At 45.0% G+C, this 19,327-nt stretch overlaps 2 protein-coding genes across 3 annotated transcripts in view; one reads left to right on the forward strand and one right to left on the reverse strand.

Annotated features, from left to right (window-relative positions):
- The window catches only part of TFRC (transferrin receptor), a 94,938-nt gene extending 92,292 nt beyond the window's left edge, over nt 1-2,646 (reverse strand). Inside the window, 1 exon segment of the mRNA XM_029617343.1 lies at nt 2,506-2,646. The gene's annotated coding sequence lies outside the window, so the exon portion shown is untranslated.
- An 8-nt stretch (nt 2,647-2,654) lies between these two features.
- The window catches only part of SLC51A (solute carrier family 51 alpha subunit), a 99,779-nt gene continuing 83,106 nt past the window's right edge, over nt 2,655-19,327 (forward strand). Inside the window, exon 1 of one of the 2 annotated variants that reach the window (XM_029616776.1) lies at nt 2,655-2,835. The gene's annotated coding sequence lies outside the window, so the exon portion shown is untranslated. Of the gene's footprint in view, nt 2,836-3,058; nt 3,257-19,327 lie in introns of those variants that run through there. The other variant, XM_029616775.1, reaches the window with a different exon arrangement.

Here is a 19,327-nt window from a genome sequence, read left to right on the forward strand (position 1 = left end):
ATAAAAAGAGATTATCTAATGCCCTTCTCAAATTAGTAAGGAGAGACACACAGGGGGAAGAGCCAACTTAAATGCTGTAATAAAATAATGGAACTTTGCCAATTCCTTCTCCGAAATCTGCACATCTGAATACAGTAAGAGAGCACTTTCTATCGCTGGACCACAATTATGGAACTTACTTCCGCAAGACATACAACTCGAGGCAAATAAAACATTCAAGAAAGGACTCAAAACATGGTTATTCCAACAAGCCTTTTCTTAATTGCAGTCTTCTACTCTTAAAATTCCTACTTTATTATTAATTTTAGTTTCTTTTATAATTTTATTTTATACAATAAAATATTTATAATGGTATGTATTTCATTCTTTAGAATTGTTTTTATTCAACTGCTTTTAATGGTGCATTTGTTAAGTTGTACACCAATGTGATGTCTGTTTACGAACATCGGTATAAACAACCAATAAATAAAATATTAAGGTGCAGTTTTTTCAATACACATTTAATACTAATTTATAGATAGCATTTTCTCATGTGCTAAACGTTTCTATATCTAAAAAAAAAAGCTAACAGGTCAAGGACAAGGTAACAAGGGAAGATGGGAATAACAGAAAACCTGCCTTCACACAATAGCAGTAGAAACAGCTTTTCGATAAAAGTGGAGGAAGGAAAACCAGTACAAGAATACAAGAAAGCTTGGGATAAAAGGATTCACTCCCCTTTGTAAACTAGTAAGGGGAAGATGAACTATGCGCTATGGCATTGCACCTGACAAACCTGGCGGACTAAAGGGCCGATGCAATAACGTCACGTAGAAAGCAGGCGCTGAACAGTCAGCACCCGCTCTCTTAAGACGCCTCAGGCACCCCCAAGGGGGCGCCATGCAATTTTAATTAAGGGATTACATTAGCAAGGAGGTGCTAGGGTCGCTTGTGCGACCCTAGCACCACCTTGCTAAAGCAAACCCGATCGGTTTTCGTGATGGCTGTCCACAGGTAAGGAAAACCCGACAGTGTATTGGCATTGGTTTTCCTTACTGGTGGACGGCAGTCACGAAAACTGATGCTGGGTTTATCTGCGTCTGTTTTCGTGACTCGGCTGTCTGCCGGTAAGAAACCTATGCCAATAAACTCTGTATCAGTTTTTGTGATGGTCCAACTTTTTTTTCTTATTTTTCATCCTACTTAATATCACAACAATATTAAGTAGGAGGCATTAATAGATGACAGACATTAATAGATGACAGTTAAATGTGCATCCCAGACGCACTTTATTTTGCATCGAGAGTGGATGCCTAATAGCCTCATTCACATGCATTTGCATGTGATGAGCATTATTAGATCCATTCCATGTTGGACGCGCCTTGAATATGCGCTAATCCCCTTATTGCATTAGGGGATTGATTAGCACCTATTCTACCCGCGTCCGACTGCAAGTGAACAGTGCACTCAGCTGAGCGCACTGTATTGCATCGGCCCCTAAATAACCTTACTGATCTTCCACTATGCTATTTTGTTTTTACTAAGAGATGGTACACTAACATGGGAACAATGCAAGAGCAGAAGTTAAAGCCATACAAAACCGATCCCACTCTCTGCATATTTTTTTTGCTACCCAACATCCGTACTTTCCTCCGCTCCCTCACTACATATAGATTACCTGTACCAGTACCAGGCTTAGACTCACATACCACTCCCGTCCCCACCACCTGCACTGGATGCCAAGAGCCCACTACTATCATTAAAGAAAAACATCTAGTCCTGCCTTCCAGAATTCTTCAAACCTGAATCAATAGACACCATTACAGTCTACAATCATATTTAAAACATCCCAATATCAAACTGATTTTTATTTTAATCAAACAGAAAGCAAAACAAATCTAAAACATGCTTTTACCCTTAACGTTTTAGGCCATACAAAATCAAAAGTAGCAGAGTTGATCAGAGAACATGCAAACGTTGTTATCAATGGCCGAGCTGCTCGCAGAGAGTCCTCAAGCCAAGGAGTGCATTACTGTATTTCCTTACCTAAAAATGCACAAGAGAACGCTTTGAGCGTTCTTTGCGATCGGAGAAACGGCATACAAAAACGTTAGAGGGAAAAAAAAGCGCAAAACCCTTCCGACACCTAGTTTTACAATACGCCGATTCTTTGGCAAAAGCCTGTGCAGAACAGCAAGGTGCACATGTCAGCCCGCCGAGTGTCTGACCTTGGCAGCCACTTCCGGGAAGGAGAGCGCGACAGCCAGCCACGTGCGCCGCCAAGCCCCGGTGCTACGCCCAGCGCCCCACCAACAGGGAGCCAACGCGCTGGCTGCACCAGCAACCTCACCTCTACCCACCCCCAGCACGAATAGCACGCTACCAGCTACGAGGAAGGAAAAGGGAGCCTCCCCGCCTCACCCAAGACCCTGCACCCACCCAGCGCCGGGCACCGGCTCACCGCACCCGCTAACGACCGACCGACCGGCCGGCCGTGTCTGAGGGAGCGCGCGCGCGCCAGGTTACCTGGTAACTGCCACCCCCCCTTCCGCAGGGTCCTCGGAACCCACCCGAAGCTGCAGCTGACGTCACTTCCTGCAGCACGTACACCGCGCGGAGCCACCAACGCGCTGAGACTCGGGGTCTGAAGAGAAAGAAAAGGGAAAAGGGGCAAAGCTTTATAAAAGCAGCCCCGCCCCGCTCCCTTTCCCGAAGCCGAAGGGCCCGCCCCTCCCCCTGACGTCAATGCGGCCCGACTACACACCTGCGTGCGGCGGTTTGTGCTGCGGCACCGTGGGCAACATTTACGTGCTAGGTCCTGCCTCTCCACTCCGTCTGTTGGACAAGATAGAGCAAGTATGTGCCCCCCCCCCCAAAAAAACAAAAAAACAAAACAAAATGTAATTATCTAATAATAGCTACAGCCTAGAACTAAAGGCGTGCATAAAATGCCGGCTATAGTGTGCAAAGCCAGCGAGGGATAAGCAGCGCCCACCAATGAGAGGCCCGGCCCTGCAGCTCTCCGGTTGGCACCGTGCGTGCGGTAGCGGGTCAGAAGGCGGCTGCCCTCTCCTCATCAGCTCTGATAGGTAGCGGTCGACGTCCCCTTTATAAGGCCTGACAGGGGGCCAGGCTCGCTTCCTTCTCTTTCTGGCTCTGCGGGCAGCTGCTGCCTCCTTCGCTTGGATCAGAGGGAGACGTTGCCAACTCTTGCTCTTCTGGTCTCGATGGAACACTAATTTTATTTTCCCCCCTGGAAGTGATGCTTCTCCCTGTGGTAAAAAGGAGGTTGGGGATCTTGGGCAGGGAGATGTGGGAGAGAGAGAGTGCGGGGGGCTTCTGAGCAGGATGGGGGTTGGAAAGGGTCAGGGGTAGCTGGGCAGGAAGGGGGCAAAAAGGGGACGGAAACACAGGGATGGAGGAGGATTGTAGGGAATGCTGGTCAGGGATCTGAGTGTGAGATTGAAAGAGTAATTGGGAGAAGTGAGAGATGAAGGGGGAGTGATGGGTGCAAGAGCTTTAGGAATGTGCATTTCTTCTATCTTTGTAGGTTTGATGGCCCTGTTAGTTATTCCCACCTGATTCAGTAAGTACAAATGTGCAGCCAAGCCGCACATTTTACTTTAAGAAATTAGCGCCTACCTTTCTGCAGGCACCGGGAAAGTACACAGAAAAGCAGTAAAAGCTGCTTTTCTGTACACCCTCCGACTTAATATTATGGCAATATTAAGTTGGAGTTCCCAAAAGTTAAAAATAATTTAAACAAAATATTGAAATCGACTCGCGGGTTTAAAACTGGACGCTCAATTTTTTTGCTTATCTACAACTCAGACATTATATTCTGCAGTCCCATTTGAATACAACAATGTCTTGCCACCAGCCTCTCCTGGATGTGCTGTTATGCTCACGGCCCACAGTGAAGTATTCTTGCTCAGTATTTTCAAAGGTTTTATACCCCTACCTAACTCTTACCCCATATGAGGAGGTGTTGCACAAATGGTCTACTTACCCACTCATTTCACTAACAATACCCATTGTTAAGAAATACTTTCTAACAAGTGGAAAAATAACTGAAAATGTTGCTTTAAGGGAATTACAATTTAAATTTATATGGCAATTATATTGTACTAGTGTTACAGCATTTAAAATGGGGATCACCAACTCTCCTAAGTGCTTGAAATGTAATATCACAGAGGGGGATTATTTACATTGTTTCTGGACCTGTATTAAGATCAAGGAGTTTTGGAAGAAGGTTATAGATTATTGTTCGTTGATATATCATTGTACTCTCCCTATGGACCCGATGTTCTGGCTGTTTGGTTCTTCTAGTGGCATGCACCTCCCTTTATCATCCTCACAGCTCACATTCATTCATAAGGCGGGTCTTGTTGCCAAACACATAATTGTAAGTAATTGGATTTCTATGGATCCTCCAAGCCTACTGCACTGGAACAGGAAGCTGTTACAGATAGGCACTTTTGAGCATATGACAGCGCAAACTCTGACTGTCCAGAAACAGAGGGTTACTTGGGATATCTGGGCTGCCTATCTGCAGAGTCAACCTAAGGAGGTAGTCCAACATATTGGTATCTTGCAATCCCACATTCCATAGTCATAGGCGATGGGTGGCTTATCGATGTAGGCATTATCTGGCATAACATAATATACTTCTATTTCAATTTATGTAAATATATTTACTTTTCATTTATGGGGAAAGATGACATGTATAGGATGCTGTGTGTAGTAATGGTAGACTATAGAGATAACTTTGGGGGGTGGGGGGGGGGCTCCGGGGGGAAGGGAACTGGAAATAAAGGGGGAGGACTCAAGTGTGATGTTTGTTGATCTCGTAGATTTCATTATCCAATTCAGTCATTCTCATTGTTTCAGTGTACTGTATTTCCTCCTATTTTGGTGTATTACAACTTCCATTAGCTAATGTTCATTGGTGGTTTTACGGAGCATATCTGTTGTCTACGGAGGTGTTTAAATGACAACTGATAAATATTACTGGTTGTATACATTTGAGTTTTCTGCAAAATCAATAAAAATGTGAAAAAAAAACAAAAAACTGGACGCTCAAGTTTGCTGGCGTCCGGTTTCCGAACCCGTGGCTGTCAGCGAGTTTGAGAACCGACGCCGGCAAAATTGACCATCAGCTGTCAAACTCGCTGACAGCCACCGCGGGCCCTAATTTGCATAGGCCACCCTCCTGAATCGCGCAGCCAGGAGAGTGGCCTGTGCGCGTGCCGGGAGAGCGGGCGCACAGGCCTTTACTGTATCGGCCCGATTGTGCAACTATAGCATGGGTTATTTTTCCCTATATGCATCACCTTGCACTTATCCACATTAAATTTCATCAGCCATTTGGATGCCCAGTTTTCCAGTCTCACAAGGTCTTCCTGCAATTTATCCCAATCTGCTTGTGATTTAACTACTCTGAATAATTTTGTATCACCTGCAAATTTGATAACCTCACTCGTCATATTCCTTTCCAGATCATTTATAAATATATTGAAAAGTAAGGGTCCCAGTACAGATCCCTGAGGCACTCCACTGCCCACTCCCTTCCACTGAGAAAATTGTCCATTTAATCCAACTCTCTGTTTCCTGTCTTTTAGCCAGTTTGCAATCCACGAAAGGACATCACCACCTATCCCATGACTTTTTACTTTTCCTAGAAGCCTCTCATGAGGAACTTTGTCAAATGCCTTCTGAAAATCCAAATACACTATATCTACTGGTTCACCTTTATCCACATGTTTATTAACTCCTTCAAAAAAGTGAAGCAGATTTGTGAGGCAAGACTTGCCCTGGGTAAAGCCATGCTGACTTTGTTCCATTAAACCATGCCTTTCTATATGTTCTGTGATTTTGATGTTTAGAACACTTTCCACTATTTTTCCTGGCACTGAAGTCAGGCTAAGTGGTCTGTAGTTTCCCGGATCGCCCCTGGAGCCCTTTTTAAATATTGGGGTTACATTAGCCACCCTCCAGTCTTCAGGTACAATGGATGATTTTAATGATAGGTTACAAATGTTTACTAATAGGTCAGAAATTTCATTTTTGATTCATCCGGTCCAGGTGATTTACTGCTCTTTAGTTTGTCAATCAGGCCTACCACATCTAGGTTCACATTGATTTGGTTCAGTCCATCTGAATCATTACCCATGAAAACCTTCTCTGGTACGGGTATCTCCCCAACATCCTCTTCAATAAACACCGAAGCAAAGAAATCATTTAATCTTTCTGCGATGGCCTTATCGTCTCTAAGTGCCCCTTTAACCCCTCGATCATCTAACGGTCCAACTGACTCCCTCCCAGGCTTTCTGCTTCGGATATATTTAAAAAGGTTTTTACTGTGAGTTTTCAATTTCTACGGCCAACTTCTTTTCAAATTCTCTCTTATCCTCTCTTATCAATGTCTTACATTTAACTTGCCAACGTTTATGCTTTATCCTATTTTGTTCTGTTGGATCCTTCTTCCAATTTTTGAATGAAGATCTTTTTGGATAAAGTAGCTTCTTTCACCTCTCCTTTTAACCATGCCTTCCTTCCACCTTTCTTAATGTGTGGAATACATCTGGACTGTGCTTCTAGGATGGTATTTTTTAACAATGACCACGCCTCTTGCATATTTTTTACCTTTGTAGCTGCACCTTTCATTTTTTTCTAACTATTTTTCTCATTTTATCAAAGTTTCCCTTTTGAAAGTTTAGCACAAGAGCCGTGGATTGCTTACTGTTCCTCTTCCAGTCATTAATTCAAATTTGATCGTATTATGATCACTATTGCCAAGCGACCCCACCACCGTTACCTCTCTCACTAAATCCTGTGCTCCATTGAGAATTAGATCTAAAATTTCTCCCTCTCTCGTCAGTTCCTTAACCAATTGCTCCATGAAGCTATCATTTATTCCATTCAGGAACTTTATCTCTCTAGCGTGACCCGATGATACATTTACCCAGTCAATATTGGGGTAATTGAAGTCTCCCATTATTACTGCACTACCAATTTGGTTAGCTTCTCTAATTTCTCTTAGCATTTCACTGTCCGTCTCACCATCTTGACCAGGTGGACGGTAGTATACTCCTATCACTATAGTCTTCCCCAACACACAAGGGATTTCTACCCATAAAGATTCAATTGTGCATTTACATTTCAAAGAGGTACAGTTAAGTTTTTGCATACTGTAATGTGCTAACTCCAGGCTCCTCCTCCCTCCATTTCTGGCAGCATGCTCGTGTTGCCGTGCTCTACAATGCATCCCTACATTGCACTTGTGAGTCTGTGCTGAGCCAGAGAAGCAAGAATCCTTCAAGAAAATTCTGGTGGGGGGTTGCTGCTGCCCATCTGTACTTGCATGGGTTACTATGAAAACACTCTCTGGCCGAAGCATCTATGAGCTGCCCCAGAAACGAGTGGCTTAGTGCCAGGAGCTTCAGACCACCGATGATAGAGGAACTTCTACCTAGGCTAGCCACCTTACCTTCGGGTTGAGCCCTCCAGTGTTGGTGGCCAGCGATGCATGAGAAGCGAGGGGTAGCCACAGACAGGAACAAGGAGCGATTGGCTTGGAGCAGGTCATGAAGCAAGAACAAACCACGGATCCAGGAACTCAGGAAGGAGAACAAGCAGGAGCACTGAATGAAGAATCTGAAGATGCTTTTTCAAATGTAGGAATGGAGCCAGAGTATAAGGACCAGAAGGTAAGGCCAAGCTCTGGCAACTGACTGATGAGAATATCTCAGGATAAATACAAGTATTATAAAGGAGACAAGATGGCCACCGGGGGGGGGGAGCAAGGAGCACAGATCTGGAAGGATGGAACAGATGGACTAAGGAGTTCCCAGTGCCACCTGCAGGCTGGAGGAGAACTCAACAGATACTGACAAAATTATGTTTGTTGCACTTCTTTCACCCCATTCCAGAAGTTGGTGATGTCCATGGAGCAACTTCAGTGCATATGTTTGAAAAAGGCCAACTAGAGTGATTCGTGATCTAATGCAATTGATAATGTCTCACCCTCTGACCTCTTCCCTAATCCCTCCACACCTCCCCATTTCCAGTCCCCACCCTGACTTCTCACCTCCCCATGCCTCCTCCTCCCACAGGATATATTATGTTATTTATTGCCTAGGATAAATCTCTGTTTATGTCTCGCTACTCTATTTTTTTTCGTTTATTAATTTTATCACTCTCCAGTTGTTATCGTTTAAAATCTTTCCTGTCTTCCATCTCCCATGTTTTCGCTCCCTGTTTAATGTAACTTTACCTTCTACTTAGTTGTTAATTGGTTTCCCCTGTTCTATTGTAAACCGGTACGATAAGACCTCGTCTTGAGTATCGGTATAGTAAAAGAATTTAAATAAATAAATAAATGTACCTCACGATTCTGATTGGGGGCCAGCACAAAAAAGTGCATATTTGGGTGTTTTTGTCTGAGCTGTGTTTTTCAACACATCATGTAAACTGCAATTTTTAGTCAAAGATTGCGCTATGGGGAGACTCTATCTGCCCATCCATCCTGGCATATGGCTGTTCTTCCACACATGAATTAGCAAGGCAGACTGAGCAGCACATGAGTCGCAAAGAACGCATTTGGAATTTGTCTACTCCAGGAAGCAGCACACCTTTCCAAACTTGTTTTTATTCAATTTTTTTTCTCGAGATATCTTAAGGCCCCCATCTTTTTCTAAGACCCAAGTTTGAGTAATTTATGGTCCAAATGACAAAGTGCAATCATCTCAGGAACAGAGTTCATGCCGCAATTCTTCACAGCAACCACTGTGTCAGATTAAGGTGGGTGGTTCTGCTGGCAAAAGAGCTTTGCCACAAATGAGAAATACTTTTATGTAAACTGAATCAAGAGGAAGTGCAGCTTGATCAGGATCATGAGTGAGTGACAGTTCCTTAAAATGTTGCAGACTAATGGGGATACTTCCCTTTCTTTGCCTTGAGCCACCAGTGAAAAGGCATGAGCTAAATATAAGTAAATAAATATAATTTTTTTAGGGAATATTTCAAAAGCACTTTAGAGATTTAGAAAAGTAATGTTGTACCTTGTTTTGGGCTACATGATGGAAAGGCAGTTCATAAGGAACGTGTTATCTTATGTTAATTCAAGATTTATTAATTTAATTCAGAGCTGGAAATTTGTGCCATTTGTATATGTATCTACTAATTTAGTTTTCAAATGTTATTATGATAATTATTGATCTTGTTCCTTCTCCCTGTCCCCTTTGGAAGTTGTCATATAAATCTAGCACAATGATTTGTGCATTCCTGCAGTGTTACAGTTGTAAAGCAGATGGAGTTTCTGTTTGGATGAAAGATGCTATATAAATGCAAGTTATTATATTCTTATTACTGACTGGAACTCAGATTCTGCATCTCCATTACCAAGAGGTCAGGTTTGGGTTTTTTTTCTTTGTCAAAGGCTAATTATTTTTTGAGAGGCAGCGGGACCCCAGGCACCACCCGGACCCGAATGGAACCCTGACCCTTTGGCGCTGCAGGTGGCTACGGAGATGAAACTCCCTAAGTCTTTGCTGGAGGGGCCCTGGGGGGGTCCTCCTCCTCCTCCTGCATGCTAGTAAGATAGGATTTGTGCATGAGAAGCACAAACTCCGTGGAAAAACGAGGCTTAGACTTCCCGGGGGGGGGGGAGAGGAGAGGGAGGGGAGGAAAGGTCAGAAACCCCCTCTGGGGAATGTGTGGGGCTCAAATCCGGAGGGAAAATCGGGCTCCTGTAGTACCGCTTCAGCTTCAGAAACTGCTCCCAAGATGGCCGCCGTTTCCGTGGTTTTCCGAGTCGGGAACGGCCTGGCCATGCGGTGTGCAGCCCGATCCTGGGTCGCTATTTTCGCCAGTACTGAGGAGGGACCCTCTCCACCCGGCAGGCACCCGGAGCAGAGCCCGCCGTAGGAGAGCCGCGTGGCAGGCTACCCGCAGGTGGCACAAACGCTGGAACGCGGCATCAGCTGAAGAAAAAAAAATCATGTGAAAGAAAATCAGCTGTGCTGAGCCCTGCCGATCAGCGGAGGCAGAGACTGAACCCTGCACGCTGCCGGAGCTGACCGCTGTCCTTAAATTTCTGAGTAGGGCTTAGTTTTAAACTTCTTTTTTTTTTTTCAATGCTCAGCAAGTGCAGGGGAATAAACTTCCCTGCTACAGGCCCTAGAAAGGACACTTTTCAAGAATGGACAGCCAGCCAAGGGGGACTGACTGGACCACCAGTATCACCCCAAAAGGTCACCGGGAATGAAGGAGCCTAGGCTGAAGAATTCAAGGGACAAACCCACCTAGGCCCCCAGCACAGCGAGGAGACAGAACTGTCTCCAAGAAACAAATAGAGACATCTTTCAGAACTTTTTTTTTTTCAATTATGAATCAAAACTAATACTTGCTTGATCCTGATAAACAAAGAGTACAAGATCCCCACAGGGAGGAGAAATTAAGAAGAACAAGGGGAACCGCAGATTCAGCTGCCTGCATCTGCTGGAGACAGACAAATACCGAAGGGGTGCAGGGTGTCCTGATATAGGATACCCTTTCAGTTTTGGTCAGTCTCCAGCTGCTGGACAGGAGGCGCAACCCCACGGTCTGGACTGATCCGGGTACGTACAGGGAACATAAAGTTTAAAGAAAAAAACTTCCAGCAGAAAAATAAAAACACTGGGGTAGATTTTCAAAGGGTTACGCGTGTACGTTACACGTGTAACCCCCGAAAACCTAGCCCAAACCCCCCCTGTGCGCGCCGAGCCTATTTTGCATAAGCTCGGCGGCACGCACAAGCCCCGGGACGCGCGTAAGTCCGGGGATTTCTTGGGGGGGGGGTATCGGGGGCGCGTCATCCGGGGGCGTGGTTCCGATCCGGGGGTGTTCTGGGGGCGTGGCCGCAGCCTCTGGACCAGCCCCTGTACCGGAACCTGGCGCGCCGGCAACCGGCTCGAGCAGGCGTAACTTTGGGAATAAAAGTAGGGGAGGGGGTGTAGATAGGACTGGAGGGGTGGGTTAGGTAGGGAAAGGTGGGGGGAGGCGGAGGGAACGGGCAGCGCGCAAGGTGCACAAATGTGCACCCACTTGCGCGCGCCGACCCTGGATTTTTGCCTGGTGCGCGAACAAAAGTACTCGCTCGTGCTTTTTTATAAAATGTACCCCACTGTTTGCAACTTCTGTTAAGATAAGGAACATGTGGAAGGCACTGCCTCTTTAATACAAAGAGTACCTACATGCTTAACCTGATTTGTGATTTAATATTATGGTTGCTCCTGTACATCTACTTATGTTAAAGGTGGGTCTGTGGGCAGCTTTCTAAGACAAAAGAATCCAAGAAAAGATTTCAGATTATTCCTTTCCCCCTCCTCCATGCATTCACTTTCTTTTTTACTCCTCATTCTCTGCCACCCCTCCTTTGAAAGCAGAACTCTGACCAGACACACCTGAAATCTAACCCTGCTGCCAGCTCAGTCTTTTATCCTCTACACAATTGGATAATTATAGGTTGCAACACACTTTTCAAAAATCCAATGGCAATGCAACCAAAATCACAGCCTCCGGACCCCCTCCCCAGCCATCGCCAGTTCCTGATCCTGATCAGGATACTGATTCCCTACTTCCAAGCCCCCCCCCCCCCTCGAGGGGGATGACCCACGAGTGCTTTGCCTATTTCAATGGGAGGAACTGGAACCTCTTATTCCTTTCATTTTGAAGGAGCTGGGAATTGAGGTGCCTCCTGAGGATACTGTTACAGCCGCTATGCTCGCTGACGTGGACCCAGTCCTGGCAGGACTTACGGTCCTCCACGTACCTTCATATTTGAGCCAAAATATCCCCAAAATAAACTTCATTTTTCCTAAATAGCTAAGAAGTTGACATTCTAGACCAGGGGTGAGCAGAGCTGCAGCCCCTGTTCCATCCATGTACATTGGTTGGGCCTCCTGCACATTCGCTTATAGAGATATATTCTGGATTCTCGGTCTGGTTCCTGCACACACACGCTCATTCACAAACAGATTTTTAGACTGCAGAAACATTTTATTGGCACATACACACTGGCACCCGCAAAGACACCATACTCTTTCTTGGACACAAAAATACACACACAGAGAGTGTGTGTGTGTGGGTCTGTGTCAGAGAGAAAGATCCCCATACACACGGGTAGATTTTATAAAAGTACGCCGGATTTTAATAGATACCTAACCCACCCCCCCCCCCACCACCACCTTTGTTGCCCGAGGCAGACGTAACTTGCGCGGGCCGGCCACCGGCGTGCCAAGGTCCGGTCCAGGGGCTGGTCCGGAGACCGCGACTATGCCCCCCCCCCCCCCCCCCCAGGAAAGCCCCAGGCATATGCGCGTCCCGGGGCTTTGCGCGCGCCGGCAGCCTATGCAGCATAGCTCGGCGCGCGCAGGGGGAGCTTGGGCCAGTTTTTCGGTGGGTACGCGTCCTGAGGCAGGACATTTTTTAATTGGTTCCTTTTAATAATTATACTAACTGGTCACACCAATAATGGCTCATAGCCATTGATCCTGCACCTCCAATCCCTACTCATCCTCCCCAGCCTTTGCCTCCACCTACTCCACAACACCTTCAGCTCCCCACCTATAGCCACTACTGCAGCCACTCCTCTGCTCTCTCCCTCACCTCCAGTTGGAGCTCATTCTGCATTGATCTGTTGAAGGGAGCAGAACATTTAAAAGCTCTTCACAAATGTATTTAGTCCAACAAAAAGGTATCACCTACAGCATGTTTGTTGACCCTTATTTCTATGTATTAAAAGAAAACTAAAGTAGTTGGGCAGAATTATACTTTTATAACACTAAAGATGGACATTTTCTGGGCCACTAAAATTCCTTTATTTATTTGAGTTCTCATAGCATGGACCTAGATTAGGTTTTAGGGCTAAGCTATTCAAGTTATGTCTCCTTAAAATCTTTGTAGTATTATATTAAATGTAAAAACATAACTGCAAAGACAATTCCTTTGTTTGGGTTTAAATACTTCTAAAACCTATCAAACTTTATTACTTTAAATGGTAAGCAGTATCTGCAATGAATAATCCATGGTCAGAGGACTGCTTAAGTGGAGAGAGTTTGAAAGACATTATTAAAACAGGCTCTCTAGAACATTGAGGGTGAACTCCAGTCCTCGAGTGTCACAAATAGGCTATCCACAATTAATATGCATGAAATAGATTTACATACACTGGAAGCACTGTACCGACAAACCCAGAACCAGCACCATCCCTCCTCGAGCTACTATTGGAATCCCTACACGTGCTCATTGGTGCTTTAACGATATAGCCGGTGTCAGTTCTCGGGTCAGCCCTGATGCCTGGTGGAGCAAAGGAGGCTACAATGACTGATCTGGTACTAGTTCACGGCTTTTCAGAGCCTCCACAAACAGCAACCCTCCCTGCCATCGGACAGTAAGGACGAGGGCCCCTATGACACCTGGGGGAATGATACTTCCAGTGTCTCTGGCAATGTGTCTGGTCTCCCTTCAGAAACATCTCCTCCCACTGTCAGAAGGAAGTCTCCTCCAGAAGACCTCTCCTTTTGCAGGATTTGTCTGGAAGATGGTGGAGATCATCCCATTTCAGTTGCAAATGGAAGAGGATACATGGCACAAAATGTTGGACATCCTTCAATTTGTGGAGCCTCCCAAGGAAATCGTGACAGTCCGTGCATGAGATCCTTGTGGAGTTACAGTTGAGGATGTGGAAACACCCCCTCTCAGTTCCGCCTATCAACAGGAAGGTGGACGCGGTTATCTTGTCCAAAAGGCTCTCAAATTCAACAAGCATCAGCTACCACACCAGCAGCTCTCCACTAGCACCTAGGACCCACCCTCCTCTGCTAGGAGGTCTCCAAGCTCGGGCCAGAGGAGGCCTTTCTTCCGCCTGAGGAAATACTATCCTCCGTCGCTTTGACCCCTTCGGCAACAACAGGCCCCTCACAGCCTTCTCAGGTAGCAGAGGTCACCAAAGCCCCAGCAAACATCCCAATCAACTCCCAGGATGGGATTTTGACTGGATCATAAGGAACATAGCCATGTCCTCTGTACCCAAGACATTGGATCTCCCGGTTGAGGGAGGCTACAGTTCTAAGCGAACAAGTGGACCCTTGTAATCTCTGTCCAGTAGTTTCTATCCATCATCCATGGGGGGTACAAATTAAACCTTTTGAGTACCCCTTCAGATTGCCCCCTATTGCGGATCGGTAGTGCATCAGGAAGTACTACTCACAGAGCTCTTCTTCCTTTTAATGGCCAGAGTGGTCGAGCCCATTCCACCAGGGGAAAGAAGGCAGGGATTCTACTCTCGGTAGTTCCTGATTCCAAAGAAAACAGGAGGACTCCATTCCATCCTAGACCTAAGGACCTTGAACAAGTTTCTCTGGAAGAAAAAGTTCAAGATGGCTTTCCTGGGCACCTTGACCCCCTTGTTGCAAAAAGGGGACTGGCTGTATTCCCTCAGTTTAAAGGACGCGTACACCCACATGGTCACCGGAAGTATCTCCAATTTGTGGCAGGAAATCAGTACGTCCTGTATTGTGTGTTGCTGTTTGGGCTAGTGTAAGCCCCACATGTCTTCATAAAATGCCTTGCCATGGTGGCAGCACCCCTGTACATACTGGGAGTCCCTGTTTTCCCATACCTAGACGATTGGTTGTTTAGGAGCTCCTCTTAGGCAGGGCCTTGGAGCCCATGCACTTGACCAACTGGGTCCTGCTAGACATGGCTTTCCTGCCATGCTCAAGGGCCGTCACCTTGAAGTCCATTTCGGCAAAGATTTAAGTGAGTCAGTAGGTCTTAGCCTGGCAGATGTTGAGGTTGTTGCATCATATGGCCGCAACAGTACATGTCACTCCCAGGATACGCTTGCACAGTGGACTCTATGGTCACAGCGGTGCCAAGCCACTCAGTGACTTTGGGAAAGCATAGAAGTAACCTCATCCCTCCAAGACTCCTTGTCCTGGTTTTAGGACAATGCCAATCTGGAACTGGGGGTTCCCTTCCAAAGTCCTCGTATTCATATTATCCTAACTATGGATGTGTCCACCCTGGGTTGGGGAACTCATATAGATGGGCTCAGCACACAGGGCCTTTGGTCCATCTGGGAACAATTCAACTTCATGAAGTTCTGGGTGATCAGGTACGCTCTGTGGGCTTTCAGAGATAAGCTGTCCAACAAACTTCTGTTGATGTAAACAGACAACCAAGTGGCAATGTGGTATGTCAGCAAGCAGGAAGGCCTGGGCTCGTACCTCCTGTGTCGGGAAACAGTCTAGACTTGTTCGGGCACCTGTGCGTATTTGCTGGCTCCCAAGCCCTATGCTGACTTCCACAGAAAGGCTGCTGCTGCTGGCTGCCATTTGAGGCATTTGTGACCCCAGTTAAAAGTTTTTTTGACCCCATTTGGGGCTCTCGCCCCCAGTTTGGAATGTCTTGCCCTGGGCTCTTGTTTTTACCAGCTGTGATTACAACTAGTTAGTTAGATTATTGCATTTGATGGATCGCTTTTCTTAAGAAAAATCAAAGTGATTTACAATCAAATCAGAATGAGCAAAACAATAAAATAACATTTGTAAAAACACTAATTAAGGCATACAACTTAAAATAGAAAACTAATCAGCAATATACTATAAAATACACATCAAATGATACTTAACATTAATTAAAGCATGCACTTTACCCTGCCTGCGAGTGCATACTCCAATTAATAGGCAGTTTCTGATTGATGCAATTGCAGATCCCAGTTTCTCAGTCCAACTCTACCATGGAGTTGTCATTTCATGGCGATGAAGAGTTCTCTTTTTACTTGTATCCTAACTGGTAAATGAGTACAGGCATGTACAGAGAACAATGCAGGGAGATTAACTGAATACAAGGTGCTATTGTCAGAGCAAATCACGGGCTACTTTTGTGCAAATCTCTCACGTCAAAGATATAATTAGATGGCAAACCATAGCGCATGCAAGCTGTGGGTGGGATACTGAAAAGCTGGATTCCTGCAAATGTGGAATCTGATTTTTGTGATGGTTATTATTGCATGTTTCTAGCAAGCCTGCCTTGTTATCTTGTAGTCATGTTTTGTCTAATGGTTACTTTGTCTTGCCCTAGATCTGTCAGTCATGCCCTTATCTATGTCTGCTGGGTCACATTGCATTCTCCAGTGAGTCCTGTCCTTCATAAAAACATAAAATGCAATATAGCAACATTGCTGTGCAGGGTTTCTCAAATCAGTAAGTATTGGTTTTCTGTTAATCTAGTTTTTTTCATTCCTGTTTTGGATTATAGGTGTACATTTGTGTCACCCGGGCAAACAGAAAGATCTACTGCTTTCAACCGAATGTTCACTCATTCCTCTTCCTCCTGTCTATACAATCTAGAATGCACAGTTCCAATTGGTCAAGGCACCTGTCACTCATAATGGCTGCGTTCTAATGGAAAATGGCCTAGATCTGGCTGTTCATGAGCTATGCAGGATCATCTGGTGGGTCCCCCAATGGTGCTTGCTTCTGGAATAGCTGACCTTGCCCTATCACACTGGTACTTGTGCACCCCTGAAGAAGCTGCGAGTGCTGGGCTCTGGTCCTTCCAGCTCCTTCCCCTCCTGAGGTGTTTGTACTTGTGCGTCCTAAGCCCACTGCCGTCTTCCTTGGTGGCTTCCCTTGTTTGAAGTCATTCTTGCAGTAATTAAGGGATACCAAGCAGGCGCCTCAGACTCTTTCATCTCCGGCACTCTCCCCATTTTGAAAAGCCTTCTGTAATAGAAGATTAATTTCTCAGTGCTGCGTTTGAGAATAATAGAAATAAGATTTTTGCTGTAATTATGCTTGGATCAAGCAAAATGCTTGAAAAAGAACAGCCTATCGGTGGACGACAAATAATTATACCTCATTGCCTTGGCTCCATTTATCCCAATATCTCAGATGAAGGGCATTTCATTTCCTTGGCAGTGACCAGCACTTTGAGATTAGGGAGTTATAAAATCTTTATTGTTACAATATAGCATTGAAGTGTTGGTGGATGCAAGCAGCCCCATGACTGGCTGACGAGGCTTTATTAAACATGCACCGTGGAAATGTATCATGAGGAAAAAACCTGAAATTTATAACAGGCTTACAGCAAAATCAGTCAGAAACCTGGCCTGCTCTTACAGGGAGCAGCTGTGTCACATGAAGATCAGGGGATTTCTAGAGACAGAAATCAGAAACAACAGTTTCTGATTACTAAATATAGTACGCTGATGAAAGGACCTGTTTCCTTCAGCTTTTCTCATGCCGGACAGGTTTCTTGACTCCCTTTTATGCTAGCAACTGTTCAGAAAGTTGTAAATGCAGAGAAGAAAGAGATTTCCTCTCCCTTTTAACCCACTTAAATATGTAGTAATAAGGCTCAGCAAACGAGCTGGAGGTGATATCCTTTTATTGGACTAACTTAATACATATGTGACTAAGCTTTCAGAACCTGCACTGTCTTCCGGGGACAAAGAATGAAGATGGAAAAATATAAACAATAAGAATGTGTTATGCCTCTTTAAACATATCAATAAAACAGCGACAGGGCTGTCACAAGGGGAAAGCAAACAGGGTGACTGCCATACCAGTAGAGCGGTTGCTCTACTGGTATGGCACCACTCTGCCCGTTCGTGTAAGTCTGTGAGCACAGTAGATCGAAGGGGGAGGGGGAGCACCAAAAGCAATTCGTGCCAGGATGACATTTTGTCCAGTGTCTGCCCTGTGTACAGGTCTGCTGAAACCAAAGGCCGTATCCTTTAGGTTAAGCATCTCTGTTCCCTCCTGTGCAATCAATGCATTCAATTTAAGAATGCAGAAATCCTCCTGTTCCTTTCCTCAGCATTGGCCCATAAAGCAGCATGGCCCTGGAGGAAATTACTCAATTGGTGAGCTGAGCACCACTCCTAAAATACTTCTTTCAGTTTAACAGCAAGGAAGTGACAGCAGGCCGAAAGTCCCGGATTTTAGCTTTAGGAGCTCTCAAATGAGTACCTGCTGCTGAGGGAAGTGGTGATTGTGAGGCAACAGTGCAGGGAGGAACAGAAGAAACTGCTGGGACCCTCTGATAATGACATGGTTTTACCAGAATGTATCTAACAGAAGAAAGGCACACAATCTGGAGTGCTTCTTTAAGCTTTAGCACTACTACCTTCCTTTAAAATAGTTAAGCAAACTTTAATTATCCTTCCATCTTATTTCCAAATCAAACAATTGTGTACATTACAGGGGACGTATAAAGTTAATTCAGTGTACACATATTTGGCACAGCTGTAATTCACATTTAGGAAGCAGCGAGATGATGGATTGCCACTGAAATTAGTAGTGGAGAGTTCATTGCATTGAAAATGTTCATCCTAACCCATACTGAATTAGGGGTACCATAAAAGCAGAATATGACAGCAGAAAAGGGCTGCAAAGCCCATCTAGTCTATTCATTCCTGATGCAGTATGACAGAGCCTACTGATGTCAACCTTAACTTTCACTTCCTCGTAAATAAGAGTCTTCTATGCTTATCCAAGGTTTTCTTGAGTTTTATCACTGTTTTTACTACTACCACATCCCATACATCCACTGTCCTTTCTGTGAAGAAATATTTTCTTAGGTTACTCTTAAAAAAGGTGCTGATTTAACAAAGAAGCCACACTTATACCAATAACACTGAGAAGGCGCTAATTTACCAAAGAGGGCGCACCACACCATTAACAGGAGGACCTTGCGAGACTAGAAGACTGGTCATCTAAATGTCAGTTGGAATTTAATGTGGATAAGTACAAGATGAACCATATAGGGCAACGTAACCCATGCTGTGGTTCCACAATGTTAGGTACCATATTAGGCGTTATCACACAGAAAAAAAGATCTAGGCGTCTTAGTCGACAATATATTAAAATCCTCTGCTAAATGTGCAATGGTGGTCAAAAAAGCAAACAATGTCAGGAATTATTATGAAAGGAATGGTGAATAAAACGGAGAATGTCATAATGCCTCTGTATCGCTCGGAGGTGAGACCGCACCTTGAATACTGTGTACAATTCTGGTCGCCGCATCTCAAAAAAGATATACAGTAGATGCATCATAGAAGGGCGACCAAAATGATAAAGGAGATGGATTGCCACTGAAATTAGTAGTGGAGAGTTCATTGCACTGAAAATGTTCATCCTAACCCATACTGAATTAGGGATACCATAAAGCAGAATATGACAACAGAAAAGGGTTGCAAAGCCCATCTAGTCTATTTATTCCTGATGCAGTATGACAGAGCCTACCTGATGTCTAACCTTAACTTTCACTTCCTCGTAAATAAGTGTCTTCTATGCTT

Source organism: Rhinatrema bivittatum, chromosome 9 (genome assembly GCF_901001135.1).
Source record: "Rhinatrema bivittatum chromosome 9, aRhiBiv1.1, whole genome shotgun sequence".
NCBI classification, from domain to species: Eukaryota; Metazoa; Chordata; class Amphibia; order Gymnophiona; family Rhinatrematidae; genus Rhinatrema; species Rhinatrema bivittatum.